We start from the raw sequence: 21,584 nt of genomic DNA on the forward strand, positions 1-21,584 counted from the left end.
GCCCGACCTTGCCGACGGCAAAGCACCACTCCTCCCCTTTGAGGCAGGTGAGGCAGGTTTCCTGATCCACCTGCGGCGATGGTATGGCCTTCAGGTGGATCCACTCCTCCGCAGTCTCCACCTCACCTCGATCAAAGGCCTGCACAAAGAGGGGGTCTTCATATGGGCACACCTCAGGGAGGTGCCCATACTCCAGGCAGGCGAGGCACCATGTAGCCCCTCCTTCCTTCAACTCCCTCTGATGCGCATGCCACCTCTCCATATAGGCGTCCACTTCATCCATTTTTTTTTTTTTTTTTTTTTTTTTTTTTCAAACACAAAAAACACTATTTGAAAAAAACGAACACGAAAAAACTTCCTTTGCTGTTCCTGGTCCGGCTGTTGGAGGCGTTGTTTATCCCACTTCTGACACCATATGTGGCAGTCTGGCTCGCAGTGGTGATGTGGATGACGTCACGGACCAGGAAGTAACTCAAACCAAAACAGTGGATGGGCGGTTGAAGCTGAGTGCTGGTGCACTCAGCGTATTTAATAAACAAAACAAAAACAAAAGATTTAACAAAACACCAAACAAAAGGGCACGAGGGCCGAACGAATAAACAAACAAGTAAGTTTCGTGCTGGATACTCCAGCACGTTTTAGCAATTGTTTTCTTCCTCTCTCTCTCCCGTTCTCCACTCTCGAACACTCCACACCCCGAGTGCATAGTGCTGCTCGTTTATATACTCTGGCCGAGGGATTTAACTAGTTGGTAATTATCTTATCCCCCGGCCAGAGTCTGCACGCGTTTGGTAAGGATGCATGACTGTCAGCTAGTTAAATAATCAGTAGCTGATCAGCCATGCATCCTCACGAGGTTTTTAAATATAACAATAAAAGACGCGGCGCTTTTACCCGCGCCGCAAACAAAAATACAAATAATAATAAATAGGGGCGGGACACTCCGCCACAATATACTAACGGTGTAACTTTATCACGGTTTTAAAAATCAAATGACTAAAAGTTCTATAAAAGAAGACTCCTTTAATACATTGTCTGTATCCTGAAATAGTCTACTTGGAAAGATTCAGCTGTGCGTGGATAGGCCTACATCTTCTTGACAATGTCTCCCACAGGCGCTGGAACCATTTTTATAATGGGAGGAGGAGGAGATCGTTTTTTGTGAAGCTGACATAAAAAAATAAAAAAAATAAGAAAAAAAACCCACTAAAAACTCCTTACTGACTGACTGACAGGCCATTTATTCTCCCCAAAAAATCCACAAACAGGAACAGTAGGCTACCCCTTTGAGTAGAGTCCATATTGTGACTCGCTGCAGGGTGAGTGCTAAAACAATGATTGTATCGTTATTGTATACATATATCATATTAATTATTATGTTGTCCGTGACAACGCAAATTAATGGTGCAAAATGACCGTTTACATTTTTTTCATATGAAAACCAACATGTGTTGTGTAAATGCACTATTCCGATTATCCATTCAAATACAATAAATTATGAGAAAATACAAAACGCGGATTATAATTCTGCACTCACTGCATGTGGTAGGCTATCTATGCACCGAATGCCCCGGTGATTGAAGTTTGCAGACACTTTAACAATTTTACTTTTTCGGACTGGGACTAAAATTCATTAGCATGCTTTATTAAAATAACTAATTAGAATTGCATTTACGTGTATTTGTACTGTGTGTTTGTCAAAGCTATGCAGTTGCAGTTATATATACAAGTTTTGCTGAACCTTCCCAAATTGAAGGATTTTCAAAATGCTATGTTCTAGAATTTCTTTTCTTTTTTTATAAATTCTTAATAATAATAATAATAATAATAATAATAATAATAATAATAATAATAATAATAATAAACTTAAAAAAGCCTTCATTTGCTGCTAAACATGTGTTTTGTTTGTTACGAGATGGGTCACTTTATTTATGAGAAATATCTGGTTTATCACATGAAATAAAACTTCTGTTATAACAACAAGGCCCCTGACATTTAGATAGTCTGGAAATTTGCAAACGGTCAGTTTGTTGTAGAAAATATCCCTCTAGTGGTTTGTGATTGAATTACCATGTCTACAGGTCACGACTAAGAATCAATATTGGAGATTTCATTATTATTAAATTATATTTGTATACATTAAAGTTACACTTAATAATCAAAAAAGATTGTTTAATCACAGCTAAAATTAACCTGAACCAATAAAACAATGTGACGAGAGCATCCAATAGTCAGATTGGGAGGTTGCGTTGTTAAGGGACTGACCTAGTCAGTTATTAAATTTGAATGCAAGAGGAACACTATGGAGTTGGAGAAGTTGCCCTGCCAAAACTTAAATAATAATAATAATAATAATAATCATATATGCATTATAAAACATATATATATATATATATATATATATATATATATATATATATATATATATATATATATATATATATATATAGGAAACTTAACATGATACAATTATACACGCAGTGACTGACGGGGCTATATAGAGGACTGTGGAAACGATTCCTCAAATAAAGAGCTTGAATCTGATTTGATTGTGGTGACTGTAAGGTCCCAGTCCTAACTAGGTGTGTTTATTCCTTTACCAGGTGTGGCTGACTGAGAATCGGCTCATTCAATTGAGCGAGGCTGATTAGCGATACACCTGGGGTAGAGTTGCTTAGCAACAACCAGTGGAACTGCTCACTTTCTCTGGTAAACATTCTAATAAACCAAAGAAACGGTAGGATGAGCTATATACAGGTATATAGCTTTTTCAAACACATAATAACAGCAGTTCCTTATGTTTTAAATGTTTGACTTTCGTTGGCCAGTAGGTGGCAACAACACGCTATAAATACGTCTAAAGCAGCCAGCAGCTTCTCTTCTGTAAAGTGGCAACTGACCTTTATAAAGCAACACTTTCACCCCTTATTGCACTACTATGTCACTGTAGATATAACTTGTTGTAATCCTAGCCTGTTGCATTCTAGTTCATACTTACTGTAAACTATACACTGAATTTAAATATCAGTCTTGCATTTTAGCCCTGTACTGTAAGTTTCCTTATATAAAGGTGTCTCCCAAATTAATAATAATAATAATAATAATAATAATAATAATAATAATAATAATAATAATATGCTAATTATTAAAATAGCAAGTTTTCAGTTTATACATCATTTTTCTTCTTCATTATATATACATGTGAGACCTACACAGCCAATGGAAATGGATGACAGGTAAGATTTAAGGAATTATTTTATTAGCTTAAACCCCTTTTAAAAAAAAAAAAACCTGCAGTGAAACAATATTAAACCCTCCTATCTCAGTGAACACGACTACTGTCTGAGATGCCTGTGTTTCTGTTTTCTTTGTTTTGCCTGAACCTCTTTGTGAATCTGCAGCTGTCTGGTATTGTGAAGAGATCTGTTGGTGAGCTCTGTAAGCCTTGAGCCCCAGATGACTATATATCAATGAATCCCCACACCCAATGTTGTGATCCGTCATCCCCAAAGCCTCTGTTTGAGAGATGAGGGAGCAGCCGGCTCAGCTGAAAGTCCGACTGTACAGTTAGGGCTCAGCCTTGCCTGGCGCAAGCAAGGAAAGAACAATATGATGTATTATTAATGCCAATGTTCTTATGCAGAATTCTTCAAATGCATATAAACCTTTAAAATATGTGTGTGTGTATGTGTGTATATATATATAAAGTGCTGTGCCAGTGAAAAAGCCAGTATTGCAGTATGTATTGATTTGCATTCCTTGGTCCCACCACTGGGATTTGACACAGTAACTTTTTAAAATGTAATGACCCCCTGGCTGTACTATGAACTGTTCCTGTGGAATCTGAAGACAATTAGTTCTTGAGCTAATGTGTGATCCCAGTGGATTGACTTTCATAGATACCCTGGGATTAAAGCAAGCTGACTGAGGAATTCTGTTGCTTGGTTAATAAAGAAATGCTCTTTAGGGCTTTGAGGGATTCAGGCCCAGAGCAAGGCCTAGGCAAACTAGGCAGCTGCTTACAGTGTCAAAAAAAAAAATTAAAGCAAGGAATCTGCATTATGTGCCAACCCTCTCTGCTAAGTTTTTGTACAAGTTTGTATTTCAAAACGTTCAGTATATTAGGAGGGTGTTTTTTTGCAAGTTGCCTAACATCGGCCCTGGAGGGATTCACTAAAAACATTTCTCCCTCTCTCCAATCAGACTTGTGTAAGGTTCCTTTTCTTATAATCAATTAGTCTGAACACAGGTATCTTCAAAGTATAAAGTCTTTATTATATAAAACAGCAGAGAGCAAGGCAGTGCATACACAGATACTACAGAGGGTCTGAGCTTAGGCCCAGAGTTCCTGTATTCTTATGATATATATATATATATATATATATATATATATAGTCTGTGCTTTTGCAGCTATATATACTTGCACACTGGCACTCCTACCAGGGTCCGGACCCGGGTTCTGGCTACCTGAGTCACAATCCTGCGTAGTGTGAAACCAAGTACCAGGGTCATACCTCAGGATGTGGATCGACATGCTTTGACCCGGGTCAAGTGAGACAAAATGCATGACGGCCGTTCATGAGCCGACGCAATAACAAACAGCCAGGCCTGCGTGAAGGTTTCACTTCTGCAAGGAACGTTTCTGTTTATTCTCTTTAGCCATGTTTCTGTTGATTGAGACAAACCACGCGCGAAATCACAGCAGGGATGAAGAAACATTTGCTCTAATCAACATTTGTGCCGACGGTTCAATCCAGAGAAGCTTGGATGGAAGCGTCTGTAACAAGCTGCTTCCAGGGCATTGATACGCCCGTTGTGTACTTGCGTCTGTCACCCAGGTCAACCCTGCTTTATCAAAAGCAGTGTGAAATCACGAACCCGACCCGCATGACACCGTGTCCTGACCCGGGTAGGTTATGACCCGGGTAGAGTTAGTGTGAAAGGGGATTATGATTATACAGGCATTACTAAGGCATAGCAGAAAATAGGGAAGTAACCAGTTTCTATTTTTCCAGGGTAGTCAGCAAAGGCAGTTCATATGACAACTCCATATATGTTTTTCTCTGTTCTGTATTAAAGACAGTTATCATGCGACTCCTAGATGCCTCCCCCCCACACCCCCCACCCCCGCCCTTTGTCACGAGGATGAGAAAAACAAGAATAAAAGCTGCAAACTATTTGCACATTATGCCAGTTTAAACCAGCTGTGTGCAGCCCATGTTTGAGAGGTCAATGACCCTGTGGTGTGGTGATAATGCTCTGAGCTTCACTGCTGGTCTCTAAGTAACATTTTTGCATCCTACTCAACCCTTCAGGAGACGTCAGACGTGAATCTGCTTATGAAAGCTTATAAAAGAGGCTCCTTGAGAAAGTAGTACTAGGGATGTACAGCTGTAATATCTGTCCCCTGTGACATTTTTTTTTATAGAGTTTTAGCATTTGTTGCCGTGGGGGGCAGAAATTACAGTTGCACACCTCCAGTAGTCATTTTTTTTTTTTTTTTAAAGCATTAAAAGACATTAATGCTTGATATTTTTTACCAGGCAGAAACAAACATAGAAAATTATAGGGAACAAAAGTAATATTATAAAGTCAATTTACAGGACAGGATTAATGCAGACACTGCCACCTCCAGCACAAAGAGCTGTGGCATGGGAAATGGCTGCGTTGTAAAAGAAAACTGCAGTGTTCTCCCAGGCTGCCTTTAAAAGCTTCTCAGATTAACGAGACCCCTTTAATTAAGAAATATTGATTCTTGCGTTTTTATCTGTGAGTGTACGGTTGCCATTCTTTGCCATTTTCACCTTCACCCTGTTCCAAGCGAATGCTTTATTCCGTTGATATAGCTCTGCTCTCGTGAATGTGATTTTTCGAGATCAGAATCAATGCCCAGTTCTTATATGTGTAGGTGAATGTACAGTAAGCCCTTGCATGAGTGTGTGTGTGTGTGTGTGTGTGTGTATGTGTGTGTGTGAATCTGTCTGTGTGAGAGACTGCGCATTTTTAAAAAGCAAATTTATCCTAACCCTAACCCAACCCTGGCTACTGAACCCTAACCCTAACCCAACCCCGTGTATTGAACCCTAACCCTAACCCAACCCTGGCTACTGAACCCTAACCCTAACCCAACCCGGTCTACTGAACCCTAACCCTAACCCAACCCTAGCTACTGAACCCTAACCCTAACCCAACCCCGTGTATTGAACCCTAACCCTAACTCAACCCTGGCTACTGAACCCTAACCCTAACCCAACCCCGTCTACTGAACCCTAACCCTAACCCTAATCCTAATCTTAACACAAATTTATAAAAAATGATACAAAACACAATATTTGAAAATTTAAACCAGCCTGAATGATTACAAACATAAACTTTAATGAGGTATATAATTAATTAAAGCTAGCTAAATGACTGACTGAAACACACGCTGTCAATCTGTACGGCCCCCACTATTTTATAAGCAGGTAGCTAAAAGCATGATATGATATTTTGGCCTGACATTTATCGCATTCGTCCACCAAGGTTAAACAAAGAGACAAGCTCCAGAAGTATTACTGGTTTATGAAATGTACCTGACGTGTTTGTCTTCCTTCTCAGCAGCTGTGACCTTTCGGTTCTGCACAAATGTCTTGTGTGTGTTTTTTTATTCTGCTGAATTCAGCTGTCAGACAGTAGAACCGTGCAACGTAGAATACTGAAACGTGAAAGCATTCTAATAAAAGAAAAATAGCAACATTATTTGAGTAATTGTAAAAGAAAGATGGTTAAATTAAATTAAAACAAAACAAATTTATTATGAAGTTACTCTACCCATATAAAAGTTTACTACAGTATTTTTGCACGCTAGTTTTCCCATGCTTTCCCATCCCTGACATTGATCTCCTCTTCCCCTGCATTGATCTCTAGGCTACAGGGGCTGTGGGCAGTTCGATCCATCATGTCTGGCCCTCTTCTGCTCTCTGTATGGCTGTAATCATGCCCACAGGCTCTGACCTCCCCCCAACACACACACACACGCACGCACGCACGCACAAATGCACACATGCACGCGCACACACACACACACACACACACACTCAATGCCCTACATGCTTCAAAAAGTACCTCTGCGGTGACCTTTGGGCAAGTGATGTTTTTTTCCTGCAAAACAAAACATCGCTGACATCGAAATGTTTACAGGTGGTCACTATAAGAAACAGGGGCTTCCTATCGACAGAGACACTGAGTTTTAGCACCACTGTAGTACCGTTTTAGCAGCCTCTTGCCTTTGACCCAGCCCTCATGCTCAGCACCGGAGCTTCAATGGGGTTCATTTGGTTAGGTTTGGCTCTTCTCAGTCTCTGTGTGTCGAGCCGATCGATCGAATCAAACCCTTTCTCCAGATCCTGCAGAGCTACATTGATCCCCCTGCTATTGAGACACAGAGTGATTTTTTTGTAGCAAAATCAATGCTCTGTAACTGACTATGATCTCATTAGGGTATGTTTCCTACAGTAAATCCCACGACGGCACTATGGGGTGATTGCCGGCTCACCTCGGCTCTAGTGTTTGCAGCTAATTTGCAGTTAATGATTTTATATTTAACGTTTGAACTGGCGGATGCTGTCTGGACACAATCTGTCTATAACATAGCTCCTTGAAAACCCCACTTCAATTGCTTCTGTCCTCCGCTATGGGAAAATGGATTTGAATCAGAGAATCCCAGGCTGAAATAAATCTTTTAGTACCCTGATGATCAATTTCACACACAGTTTTAGAGAGAAAACCTTTGGGGGTGGGAGGGGGGTGGAGAATAAGTCAAACTGCTTCTATTATAAATGGGAAAAGAAAACCAGAAAATAAAACAGCAGAGAATGAAAGATGCCCAACAATGTTATCGAGCAGTTTCTTCTCTGGCGCTGCCACAGGGAAAGGTATATAAAGCGCATGATATTAGTTCTATCCTCCCTGGGTTTCGATTTGACAGAAGAATAGCAAAGAGAAAGTCATACAACAGAAATACAGCGTGCTTTGTTTGCAAAGAAAATGCCCTTTATTTATGACTGGCATTGATGAGCATAGCTAAACGCCTTTTATTAAAACCCTCAAATTATTCAAAAAATTTGGGTTTTTATTATTATTATTATTATTATTATTATTATTATTATTGCACTAAGAAATTGTGTGTTATTAATGGTGAATTTAACACACTACTTTTTGCATATACAACTATGGCCAAATGTTTTGCATCACTTAGAATTATAGGATTGAGACATCATTTTTAAATGTATATATATATATATATATATATATATATATATATATATATATATATATATATATATACACACACACACACACACACACACACACACACACACACACACACAGTGGCATAGCGACAGTACATTTGGTAACAGTAATCACTAACCCAAGTGTTACTGTTTTTCTTCAAAACAAAAATACTGAAACCAGATTCTCTTTTTTATTTTTATGTTATAAAGAATACATTGTAAATACATTTGTTCCCATGGCAGTAGTAGTTGCTGCTTTGACAACACAATGTCATTCTGTGTTACTCTCTATCATACAGAAAAATGTTATACTTGTTTTATATTTTAGAGAAGAACACAACACGTATTTTGCAACACACATGATTAAAGGCATTAATCTTTCTTGTATGTATGTATGTCTGTATGTATGCATGTATATATATATATATATATATATATATATATATATATATAACATTATAATACATTGTTGGCATTTAAAAATATATTAACAAGATTTATTTCATTTGCATGTAGTAAAAGATATTGTACTTCTTTAATTGCAGTGTAATATTTCTGAACAGCACTTTTTACTCTCAATTACTATCATTTTTTTTTACCACTTACAGTACATTGCTGGTCTTTCTGAATGATAACCCAGGTTTTTAAAGTCTTCTGTTTTTCTAACCTCATTATCACCGGTCCCTATTTCATGTTCTAAACGTTTGTGTCAGCAAATACAAGTGAAACAAGCTTTGGGAAGTTGGGTAAATACAAGTGAAACAAGCTTTGGGAAGTTGGAAGTGGTACATTTCCCATGCTTCCTGACCGGTATTGAGATTATGGAAGAACGTCTGAGCAAAGGTAACCCTAACCCTTCCTTATACATTTTGAACTGAGGGCAGCACCTGAACTCCAGTAAAACCACCTCAACATTAGCGAAAAATCAAAACACAGTTTGTGAACCATTGAAAAAAGAACCTCCCAGAATGACTGAAAAGCTAAACGTGACAGTACAATAAAATAACTTTAAAAACGATCTGATTTTTTGTAGCATTTTTATTATTGAAACCATATGAATTTTTGCTTGACTACTGTGATGTAGGGCTGCAGTTAAACTAACTGTGTTGTTGTAGCTTTAACTGTGCGGTTTTAATGTAATATGTTTAAACTGCCATTATGCGTCCTAATGTAATGTATTTTAAGATGAATGAAAAGGCAGTTGCTTTTCCTATGGCTAGATGAGATTGATTTTCTTGTTCACTGACTTTTCAAATACAATCTCTGGGCTTATAAACCACTGCTTTTTTCAGCTCTGGGATAGCTTATGCTGTATATAGGGAGCTGTAAAATTGCATTGCTTTCTATTTCCCATTGTTACAGTTTATATAATAATATCATCCTGTGGCAGTAGCATGTTCCAAAAATATCTTTTTGACATGTGAAATGTCCCGCAGCTATTGGGACAAAAAATGTTGTTTTTTTGACTGAAGTATACCAAATATGATATAAGCCACTTCTGCTAACTGCATTTACCCCTTGTTTTTTCGCTACGTAACTTACACATTAAGAGACATGAAATGCTGAGGCAGGTGAATTATTAAAAGGTTTGTATACAGTAAATTACAGTATGTGGGCCATTGGCTTTCAACATGGTCAGTGGTTTTGCCTGGCAACTGAAGAACCATCCAAAACCAGAACCCGAATATTGATACCCACTACCAGTAACGAAAATTAAATCTCAAAGGCTATAACATTCACTATAACCTTCTTCCTGGTTTAATTGTAGTATATATGGTCTGGAACCAACTCCCCAGTAATGTTGTTGAAGCTGACACCCTGGGATCCTTCAAAAAGCTGCTTGATGAGATTCTGGGATCAATAAGCTACTAACAACCAAACGAGCAAGATGGGCCGAATGGCCTCCTCTCGTTTGTACAGTTTCTTATGTTCTTATTTTCTTATATTAACAGGTTTGTAGTCCACTTGAAAATTGTGGTGTCAGTTTTACATTGGAGCAAAAATAGAGTTTTAAAATCCGATTGTTGGTTTTGGAAGCACTCTAAAAGTTCCACAAGGCAGTAATTATTATTATTGGGTTTTTTTTTTAAGGAAACCCTTTTGCTACATATCATTTCAAAATGTGAAAGTAGGACACCGATATTGGAGTCTTTTTTAGATATTTTTAAAATCATTTTCAATATGATTTTATCTTAATATTACCACATATATGGCAAATAATAATAATAATAATAATAATAATAATAATAATAATAATAATAATAATAATAATAATAATAAAGCTTTGGCAGTTTCAGGATCAACATTTGCGTAGAAACAGTACAAATGCATATTCCATTTGTTGGAAGTACAGTATAAATTCAATTCCAGGCAGTTTTGTCTTTCTTATGTCTTCTCCGGTTTAAGCTTATTTGTAGAAAACAAGATATTTGTAAGAGAGTGTAGATTCAACCCCACTGAGTCCTGGGACCCCTGTACTCTATCTGAGACAGGCGCTGATAAACCCTCTTGAAGTTTCGCTACACAGTTTGGGGGTTTGTCAACTTCAGAGGTCAACCGAACTTCTACCACCCACAAAGCCATAATACCTGCCACTTACAATTCGACTGACTTCTCTTGTCTCTTAACACATTGTCAATTGTGCTTCTCTTTATTAATGAAATACCTCCAAGTCTTCCAAATGCTCTGCTATATACACAAAGGTCACTTGAAAATTCCTGTCCTTAGTACTAGTCCTTGCTATATTTACAGTATCAGCTTACGTCTTGAGCAATTATGAATTTTCCATTGTGCAAACTGTCTTCTTCATTGCATCTTTGCTTGTTGTCTCCTCGTTGCTTCTTCCTGGTCAGATGGTGGTGTAGATATAAACGAATATAACCACCAGCAGGTTGAGGACTGTCCCTATGATCCCCAGCATGGCTAAGATCCTCTCTTCGCGGTCCTCGCTCGACTCTTCCCCGTCGATCGCACACCTGCCCTCATGGCGTCTGAGGGGTACCATCTTGAGATTGACGTTCTGGAACCTTAGACTGGGCTCATCCTGCTTTTAAAGGAGAGAAGAGAGATGGTCAGATAAACAGAACCGGCTAAAGCTGTGTCCTTTTGGGGGTGAGGAGTGATACAGCGAAGTATATCAGCTTCCCCACTTTTCCCACAATCAGCCCTTTCAAAAGGAATATTTGCTGCAATAGCATGCATGGTGTGTTCTAATCAGCAATAGCGAACAATAGAGAACACACGTTATAAGATATTAAACATATACAAAATTCATCTTGTAACAATTGTAAGTCGCCCTGGATAAGAGCGTCTGCTAAGAAATAAATAATAATAATAAATAATAATAACATGATGAAAAAATATACGATATAAAGCAGGGTTGTCTACTCACGGTCCTGGAGGGTCATTCCACTACAGAGGTGAGTTCAACTAGGAGAACGTTTGCGAACGTTTGCCAACAGTTTTATACTTTTTTCTGTTGCTGGTCTGTTTGCCTCAAACGTTTGCTAACTGAGGCGAACACTCTGAAGAGGTAGTTTGTGTAAAACAATAATGGCGACAGGCTGGGAGAACATTTCTTTGACTCTGGGGGATGGACAAGTTTTATAAATTTTTATGACAAATTTTTATGATGATGATGATGATGTTGATGATGATGATGATGATGATGATAAGGGTCTGTTTACTTAGAAATAAAAATATATATTAATTCCAGTTTATGTATTGCATATTGAAATGTTCGTGGAATGTTGAGGAAACCATTCAACTAGCCTTGTTCAAAGCTCTGGTTTAACAGGTAAAATGATATAATTTGGCCTTTGGCCACCGCTCATATAAAGTATATATGGGTATCACTTTACATTAGTGTCTCTAATTACTGCATATTAATATAGTAGGTAGTAAGTACATATCTACTTACACATAATTACAATGTTATTCTGTATAGTTACAATACACTTAATGTGTAAATATTTTTGTACGATATATGTAAGCACACAATTGTGTCAAAAAAGGGTTAGGGTTAGTGAGGTTAGGGTTAGGTTTAGAGTTAGGGTCAGGGTTAGGGTTAGGGATAGCTAAAAGTGGGGTGTTAAATTGACCGGTCAGTTTGTAAGTGTCAGTAACTCGCAGAGGTTCTACTGTATCGTTCTCAAATAATCATTGTGAAAGAAACGTGTTCTAGCAAGCATGCATTTCATTTTTAAAACATAATATCTGATACTGGCTTAAAGAAATCTTTGTTCGCATGCCATAATTTCAAGAAGTGCTGCAATTCCCTTGACAGTGAAATTGTTCCCACCCTTTCAACACCATTGGATTCTCTTCATTAACCAACCAGCTCCCCCCCCCCCCCCCCCCCCCCCCCCCCGACAGAAGTGCTCTGCATTGCAGATTTATGCTGCATGCCAGCAGTAAAGCGAGGTATATGATTCACTCCTCTGGGTTTTTAGTAAAGAAAGCTAAACCCAGACCCTGCCTGTTGTATGGTTCTGCACATTGGTTTAAGGAGGGCTTGATTCGAAACGTGCAACCTCTGTCGCTGCCATTTCAAACTCTCCGCTTTGTTCCGGTGACATGAAGAGATTGACGTGCCAAGCTGCTGCTTCTGCATACCACGCAGATGTAATCAGGGTTGCTGGGGAGAAGTTGAAGCGAAATAGATTCACGACACGTCAGAGATCTACCGTTTCTGTAACAAGCTACTTTATAACGAGAAGTTTGTGTTTTTGTTTGTTTATGACAAAAGCAACTGATTCTTAATGGCAGTGGGAGAGTGGGGGGTCTCAAAAGTAAATGTGCTCCAGTCATTCAGGGGTAAAACTAGATTAGTTCTACTTCAATTAGTGAGCATCCATGCAGGGGCTAACTGCCTCTGTCCAGTGATTCACCCATGATCTGTCTTGTAGCTTCTTCTATTCTAAAGTGAAATGCTGTTGTGCAATAGGTCTCTGTGACAGTCTGGCTCGCAGTGGTGACGTCACGGACCAGGAAGTAGAAACCAAAGCAATGGATGGGCGGTTAAAGCTGAGTGCAACGGCACTCAGCGTATTTATTAATAAACAAAATATTTAAACAAACCAACAAAACACAAAACAAAAGGGCACGAGGGCCAACCGAATAAACAAACAAACAAGTAAGTGTTGTGCTGGACAATGCAGCACGTTTTAGCAATTGTTTTTCGAATGTTGCTCGCTCTCTCCGCTCCCCGTACTCTCCTCTGTACACCCAACAACCTTGAGTGCAGAGAGCTGCAGGTTTATATACTCTGGCCGAGGGATTAACTAGTTGGTAATTATCTTATTATCCCTCGGCCAGAGTCTGCATGCGTTTGGTAAGGATGCATGAATGTCAGCTAGTTAAATAATCAGTAGCTGATCAGCCATGCATCCTCACAGGGTTTTTAAATATAATAATAAAAGACGCAGCGCTTTTACCCGCGCCGCAAACAAAAATACAAATAATAATAAATAGGGGCGGGACACTCCGCCACAGTCTCACATGTGCAGTTTTGAAAGAAACACATTTTACAGCAAACATGTGTAATTTCATTTCCAAAGCTATTTCTATGCCTTCTGCCCTGTCTGTAATACATAGTGCTTGGCAATGACCAAGGAAAATAAAAACGGAAATACACAGGTACTCGCTATCTAGAGACATGTTATCTAGAGATAGAAGCACATGAAATAACGATGGAAGGCAATGGTTCAATTATATGGTCTAAACATTTCCACTGAAGATTTGCTTAAGGTAGTCACATTGTAGGGACCCTTCAATTCATAACTGCATTGTTTGTAATAGAATGAAGAATTCCAGCTGTAGCTCGAATACAAGACGATTCACATTCCTTGTGAAATCCTATATCATAGGCATCAGTCTTCGCTGGCAGTTCCCTTGAAAGTTGAATCACTGAGCAAATATTAAGACCATTTTGCACAGTACGTGCAATCCTTTTTGGCTCAGACGGGCTATCTTGTTGACACAGCAGTTCATTTCTTTGTTCGCAGGTAAGCCCTCTTGCAAAAGGAAATCCCTGGTGTGAGATATTGCATAATTTCTGAATTCAAGCAATTCCCCTCAAGCACTCTGACTAATCTTTTAGGCACTGTAAAGCCACCGTGTCATACTAATGATCCTGGCTATATGGGGTGAGGGGTATCCCTGGACCTTTTCCTTGAGTACAGGGATTCATCTTTTATATTAGATTGAAGAACATCTTAACCCATTAAGTACTACATTATTTTTTCTTTGAAAAACTCAGGACACAGGTTGTATTTATGTCATTCATTCTAAATAACATGTTTTCACAGGAATTCTATAATTCTATAGGGTGAAGCATAGCTGTACACTGATATAAAACGCCATCTCTAGGCTAGCTGTTGTAAATATGCTACCACTTTCAGCACCACAGGCAGTGATAAATAGAGCCCCCATTAGACTGTGTAGATAATGAATGGAGACTCTTTACTTCAGCACCCTGGACAGCTCTGAGCAAAATCCCAAGGTTTTCAATTCCCCCATTTCAGTGCTTATTGTTTGTTCTGTGCAGTGTGTGGAAATGAGTCAAACCTAAATACGCCAAAGACCTTGTGACAGGAATTAGAAATCAGAACCAGTCATTGTTTATCACTGCTTTTACAATACAGGATCTGTCTATTGGGAATACATGCAAAACTGACCAAAATTGAAAGACATTTTGAAATCTAATATGAAATACTGTACTAAACTTATGTCTTCAGGTAGACTTTTGTGATATATGTCGTCGTTTCTTTGATTACATGATGTTAAATAAAATATCAAAATGATGTTCAAATTCTATAGTTTTTTTAAGTATATCTCAATCCAAAAATTTTAAGTGATGCAAAACTTTTGTCCAGAGCTGTACACCCTACTGACAGTGTTATGGCAGGTCTATCCAATCCCTATAAATTACAGTAGTTGCCTGTGAGACAGCCTGAGCAAAAATAGCCCCGCTTATGAATAAACAAGTTAACGATATTTAGCAATATGTTTTATTATATAAAACTATCTATCTATCTATCTATCTATCTATCTATCTATCTGTATATATATATATATATATATATATATATATATATATATATATATATATATATATATGCCTTTCCTCAAACAAAAAAAGCTCATAGCCCCAGCACTGAACTGACAATTCAAAAGGTGTGAAAATAGCATAAAATTATAATTTGCAAAACGCTCGACTGTAACCAATGAAGAAGCCGGGAGCTGAAGCCAAATCATACTGCTTTCAAATCAGTTCAGGAAGTTCCAGAGGGTTAGCCACAATTGGAAGATGGGATGGATGCCAAATGCAGTTTCATAAAGCAAAAAGGCACCATGTATTTCTATAGATGTTTTATTGCTGACTGTGCAGCATGGTATCAAAGGAATGCAAACCAAAATGTTATCCTTAAAACAGTTCCCCACTGTAAAAGCATAGCAAGGTGTAATAAAGCACAGTGAAAGCATGGTAAAGCATAGGTTATCATTGTAAAGAATAGCCCTATACAAAGACTTTTGGGAGAGGTTATAGAAGCTCACTTAAAATGACACGCCTTACTTCCTGGAAATCTGTTCTTACTGAGTCAACTCATGAGTGTCTTAGGTGTCGTGTGATTGGCTACAAAGCATGTCAATTTTTAGGGGAAGCAGCTGGTTGGTTAAATGGCAATTAGGAAGGAGTTAAAAAGGATGGAGAACATGTTGCTGAAGTTTAAACTGAAAGGCATGTAAGGTTTTTTTCTTCTTTCTCTGATTCTGAAAACAGACGTTTGCTGTAGCATCTGCTGTTTGAAAACTATGTGAGACTGTCACAGCGCACGTGTAAGACATTCATTGAATGAACCCTTTAAGGAATCTACATTACTGATGTCAGTGGCAGCATACAGTGTCAGACTCGAGGAACCTTCAGCTAGGTGTCATAATAAAACAACAAATTATTACATGACATGCATAAAATGAAAAATAACAAATAAAAAACGAATTTCATACTTTGACAAGTATTTGGGCAATCAACATATTTCGTATGAAACCAATTCGTTGCTGATTATTGACAATTATCATAAGTGAAAAACAACACCTGGTGAAAAATATAGAATAAATAAATACGTAATCATCAAGTGTTGAAAAATAAATTGGAAATTTGTGATTCAAAAAAGCAACAAAAATGGTTAAAACTAAAGAGTACAGCAAGGATCTCAAAATGGCAGTGAAACAACTAAACAAAAAAGGAGAAACTACCAGAAAAATAGCAGATCGACTCAGTTTACCGAAAAGCACCGTGTGGGCTATTATTGACAAACACAACAGAACAGGAACTACTGCAACTAGCTCCAGGTGTTGAAGACCAAGAAAGATTTCTGCAAAATCTGAAAGAAGAATCGTTCAAGCAGCCTGGCAAAATCCTCAGATTACTGCAAAAGATTTGACACAAGAATTGAGAGAAGATGGTCAAGAAATTCACGAGTGAACAAGTGAACGATATCTTAACAAGATGAATGTCCATGAGCGAAAACCAAGATGCAAACCTTTGTTAAAAACAATACACAAAAGAAAGCGATTGGAGGTTTCCATTGAATACTTGAAGAAGCCTGATGATTTCTTCAACTAAATTTTATGGTCAGACGAATCCAAAATGTAACTTTTTTTCACCAAGAAACCAACAATATGTTTGGAGGAGAAAAATTTAAAGAAAAGTTCATCATGCCCAGTGTTAAACATGGTGGAGGTTATGTGATGGTATGGGCTTGTTTTTCTTCCTCAGGCATTGGCGACCTTTGTATTGTAGAAGGATCAATGAATGCTGCAAAATAAAATACTAATGTAAGAGTGCCCAAATACTTTTGTCAAAGTATGAAATTCGTTTCTGCATGTTATTTTTCAGTTTATGCATGTTATGTAATAAATTATTGTTTTACTATACCGCTAAATCTCTAATGTATATGTTTCAATAGAACAATTAGAAATTATAGAAATGACTTTCTTTGTGGTTTTTCTCATTTTATTTGAACTGCCCAAATACTTTTGTCTGTGACTGTATGTGCCCCAGTTCTTAGCTGTGGAAATCTGGTGACCTTACCGTCTCCTTAGATCGTTGGATAAAATTGTGTACATTCTTTATCAAAAAGAGTACAGTGGTTGCTGTGCTGACTTTCAAAGCTGCAGCAGGGATTTGTCCAAGGAGAAAACACTGTCAAGTTCCCAGCTTGAACTGCTGTTCTGCTCACATCAATGTCAATGAATGGAGGTCATTTCTACTGTATTTTAATGAAGACTTAATTAAGTAAGTGACTCACTGTTACTTACTGAGGAATAATTTATAGACATGGAAAATTCATCAATACTGCATGCGGAAGTTAATTGCCATTGATTGATAACTCAATTGTAAAGGTGAGGGAAGGACAGCTTCTTCCGCTTAAAGGCAATTAGGAGTATGAAGTAGTATAAGCACACCTCTATACCATTGTCACAAAGACGGCCGGAGTGGGTGGTGCACCCACTCCGGCCTTGAAGTGTCAAGCCCGGCGACAGTGTATTCAGAGCATATTTTCTTTATTTCTTCCTTCCCTGCTGCAGGCTCAAGGAATAAACACAATTAGACTTCTGGAACAGGCTATTTTAATAATTAACAGACAGAACAGAAAATAAAAGGTTTTAAACACAAAACAGGACACGGCACTTGCGCCAAAATAAATAGACAAACAAAACGTACTAAACACTTAACAAACGGTGCACGGAGAGACAAACAAACACGGTGAGTACAAACACTTCTAGATTTCACTTTACTACTTTTACGTTCTCCTTCTCTCTCACCCGTTCTCCACTCTCGAACACCCAACCCTGAGTGAATGAAATGTGCATCTATATATACTGTTGTGCTGGGATTCAATTACTAATTAATTATTCACTTGAATCCCAGCACGTGAATTAATTCTGTGCAACCCCGTGCTCACATATTACATTTAACCAGCACGTGAAGTGATTTGTGCCCTCCTCGTGCCTAAATACAAATCTACCTTTTTAAATCACACGTGAAACACAGACCCGTTTATATCCCATGTACCAATGACTATACACCAACATTAACACACACACGCAACACCCAACACATAATATGCACACAGGGGCGGGACACATTGCCACAACCATACACATTCTACCATAACAGGAGCACTGTACAAACAATTTCTGCTAATGTTTCTCCTAGGGTTCCAGGGTAATGCACTGTGAATCTCAGAAGGATTTATTTTTTGTCAGGTGGTTCTTGAAGTGTCAAGCCCGGCGACAGTGTATTCAGAGCATGTTTTCTTTATTTCTTCCTTCCCTGCTGCAGGCTCAAGGAATAAACACAATTAGACTTCTGGAACAGGCTATTTAGGTATGGATTGGTGGACTGCTCCCCCAGCAGTACCTTTAAATGGTTTAGTAAAAGTCATTAATGAAATGTATATAGCTACAGGATGTATTAACAAATGAGTAAAAAATGTAATGCATTTGATCGTTTCACTGCTAGTATTTAATATCCAATTGATGTATTGCTAGCTATTTATGTTTTGAAATGGCAGTAATATATTTAGTCAAGAAAAACTCCTGTACAGTAGGGGTATTGACAACCGTCCAGTGTATTGTGATTAATATTTGCTATGACCTCCAACATCACTGTTTTTAGACGACTTGTCCCACCGTTTCATATCTTTCGCTACTCTTCTCAACGGAACGTTTTGCTTTGATCAGTCTTTTGATCTCTTAAATGAATGGATTCAAAACCGGAGAATCTAGGCTAAGGACCAAGAGCCTTAATGTTCCCACCTCTGTGTGTTGAAACACGTATTCAAAACCAGCATTAAAATGTATTAAAACTCAAGGGAACCCAGGCAAACGAAATGCTTCTCGGGTTGCTACAACATCTCCAACATGATCTGCTTCTGCAGAGTCAGATTTGAATCAGCACAGTCGGTTAAGTGGCCAGCGTTTTTAAATCTATGAAGGATTGGTTTGACCAAATCATTGGTAAGAAAAACTCATCCCTAATAAAATAATACAATACAATATATAATTATTTTTATATAGTGCCCTTCACGCCATGGCATCCCAGAGCGCTGTGCAAAATTAAAAACACAACAAGAGATCTCATATGCACAATACACCCCAGCTACAACCAATTACATAAAAACACATTCAATATGGTATGTTTTCAATCTAGACTTAAAAGAATCCAATGTTTTAACCTGCCTCATGTCAACCGGAATAGAGTTAAACAAATGAGAAGCACAACAGCAAGAAGTTCACTAAAAGTTTGAATAGGAATATACAGAGTTCTTGGAGATAGGATGACCCTAATCCATGAAGGAGCTTATAAGTTATTACAGCAACTTGAAAATCAATTCAGTGATTCACTGGTAACCAATGCAAGGACCTGAACATTGGAGTAATATCCTGAAAACGACGAGTATACGTTTCCTGAAAAAAGTTATCGCTGAACTATGGCAGAACCAATGTAGCTAATAACCTCCTACTGTTGCAAGTATTCCACAATTCTGTGGCTCACGGGATGATATCTAGCTAGGAGTCCATGAAGCTAAACCTGTAAACAAACTGGCTTGTCAACAAGGCATCTCGTTCTCATAAAGCACAATGCACAGAAGGCTATGAGGGGCTGTACTAATCAAACAACAGTGAATATCATTGCTAGGTAATGCAGCTTAAACGTGTGCATGCAATGTGACTTTATTGAAAGAAACATCATTTGCTTGTATAAAATATATGCCTGGGATCATAATAATCAAAACGTATGCAACAGCATAAGTTGCATAGCATTGAGTGGCACCACTCTCTACCATACTTCATTGCAGCAGACATGTGCCTTCAAAAAAAAAACTTAAGCTGTGGGTTTGCATTTAATACAATTAGAGTGGGGTTCACAATTTTACTGTGGGGTCTTTGAACACCACAACGCCACCCTAAAAAAACATACTGTATATTACTGATAACAAAGTAGCTATACAGTAAGCATATATCTGCATGCAGCACCCAGTAAATTAACTAGATTTATAATCTCAATGTGCACACTTACCATATGCTGGCAATGCATCAGGCTGTGACTCCCATCAGATTCGATTACAGCTCCACAGCCATTCTTTGGCCTTAGCAGTTTGATCTGGGGGTGAGATTCTGGTTTGTTCTATGCTCTTCAGTCTGCTGGAGTCTCCTGGTTTAGTTACGTACTCAGGGCATCAATTGTTGTTCCCCACTCCTCTCTCTCCTTTTCATCCTCATACCTTCGATTTTAATGTGGCATCATTTACATTCCAGATGTACGCCGGTACCTTAATGGCATAGCAGCGTTGCTGTTTTAAAATATGAGATTTCAATAATGTTTTGCTTATGATGTCATCTTGTTTTTTCTTCTTATATTAAGCATGTTCTCAGTATACAGCGCTTCGAACACCCCCTGCTCAATTGCTTTTCCAGATTATATATTCATGAAACTTTTTTTTTCTGTGTCTCGGTTTTGAAATCCATCTGATGCAGTTTAAAACGGGTCTCCCCTGCACACAATGCAAAATAAATCTCACAACATTGATTTAAAACAATACAAACACCCACACACACACAGAAAATTATATACCATATAATATAACTATATCTATTTGAATGACATGACATACATATATCTATCTAGCAATAGCAGTATTTATATGACAGTTCTAGAGAAACTGCCACAAAATGCAATATGTACAGCAGACAGCACCTTCTCTTTGTCAAGTTGTCTTTCAGGATTCAATATTTCTCCTTCAGTTCCACTTGTTTTCAGGTACACCTTTAGTTTAATTTACGCTGCATTCCCCCCCCCCCTCTTTTTCAAATAAAGAACATCCAGTTTGTGTTTTTCTTTAGCTTCTCCAAAATACTGTATGACACCGTATCTTTGTTATTGTAGATATAGTTATACATACATTATATATATATATATATATATATATATATATATATATATATATATATATATATATATATATAAAAATGTATTTTTTCCAGTCCCCTAGCAGGTCCCCACCAGCTTTCCTCTGCGTACACTATTTTGGTTGATAGCCTTCTCTCTCTCTCTCTCTCTCTCTCTCTCTCTCTCTCTCTCTCTCTCTCTCTCTCTCTCTCTCCTCTCGTTGGGAGAGCTTGTCTCTCGAATCTCCCAGAACTGCAGCTTGCTCAATCTAATGCTCCACCTCATTCCTAACCCAAGGTAATAAATCACCAGTGTGGCTCTGAACACTCAAGGCCCAAGGGAACGAGGAGACA

At 38.2% G+C, this 21,584-nt stretch overlaps 1 long non-coding RNA gene across 2 annotated transcripts; it reads right to left on the reverse strand.

Moving 5' to 3' along the window:
• Positions 1-10,315: 10,315 nt before the first annotated feature.
• LOC117415401 (uncharacterized) lies at positions 10,316-21,206 on the reverse strand. Of its 2 annotated transcripts, XR_004546404.3 has the most exons (3): positions 21,040-21,203; positions 20,362-20,836; positions 10,316-11,319 (listed from the first exon to the last, which is right to left on the reverse strand). It is a non-coding gene; the product is annotated as an uncharacterized LOC117415401 (long non-coding RNA). The 2 variants fall into 2 exon arrangements; XR_009329098.1 differs by having other exon boundaries at positions 20,362-21,206.
• Positions 21,207-21,584: the final 378 nt, after the last annotated feature.

Source organism: Acipenser ruthenus, chromosome 7, assembly GCF_902713425.1.
Source record: "Acipenser ruthenus chromosome 7, fAciRut3.2 maternal haplotype, whole genome shotgun sequence".
Taxonomy (NCBI): Eukaryota; Metazoa; Chordata; class Actinopteri; order Acipenseriformes; family Acipenseridae; genus Acipenser; species Acipenser ruthenus.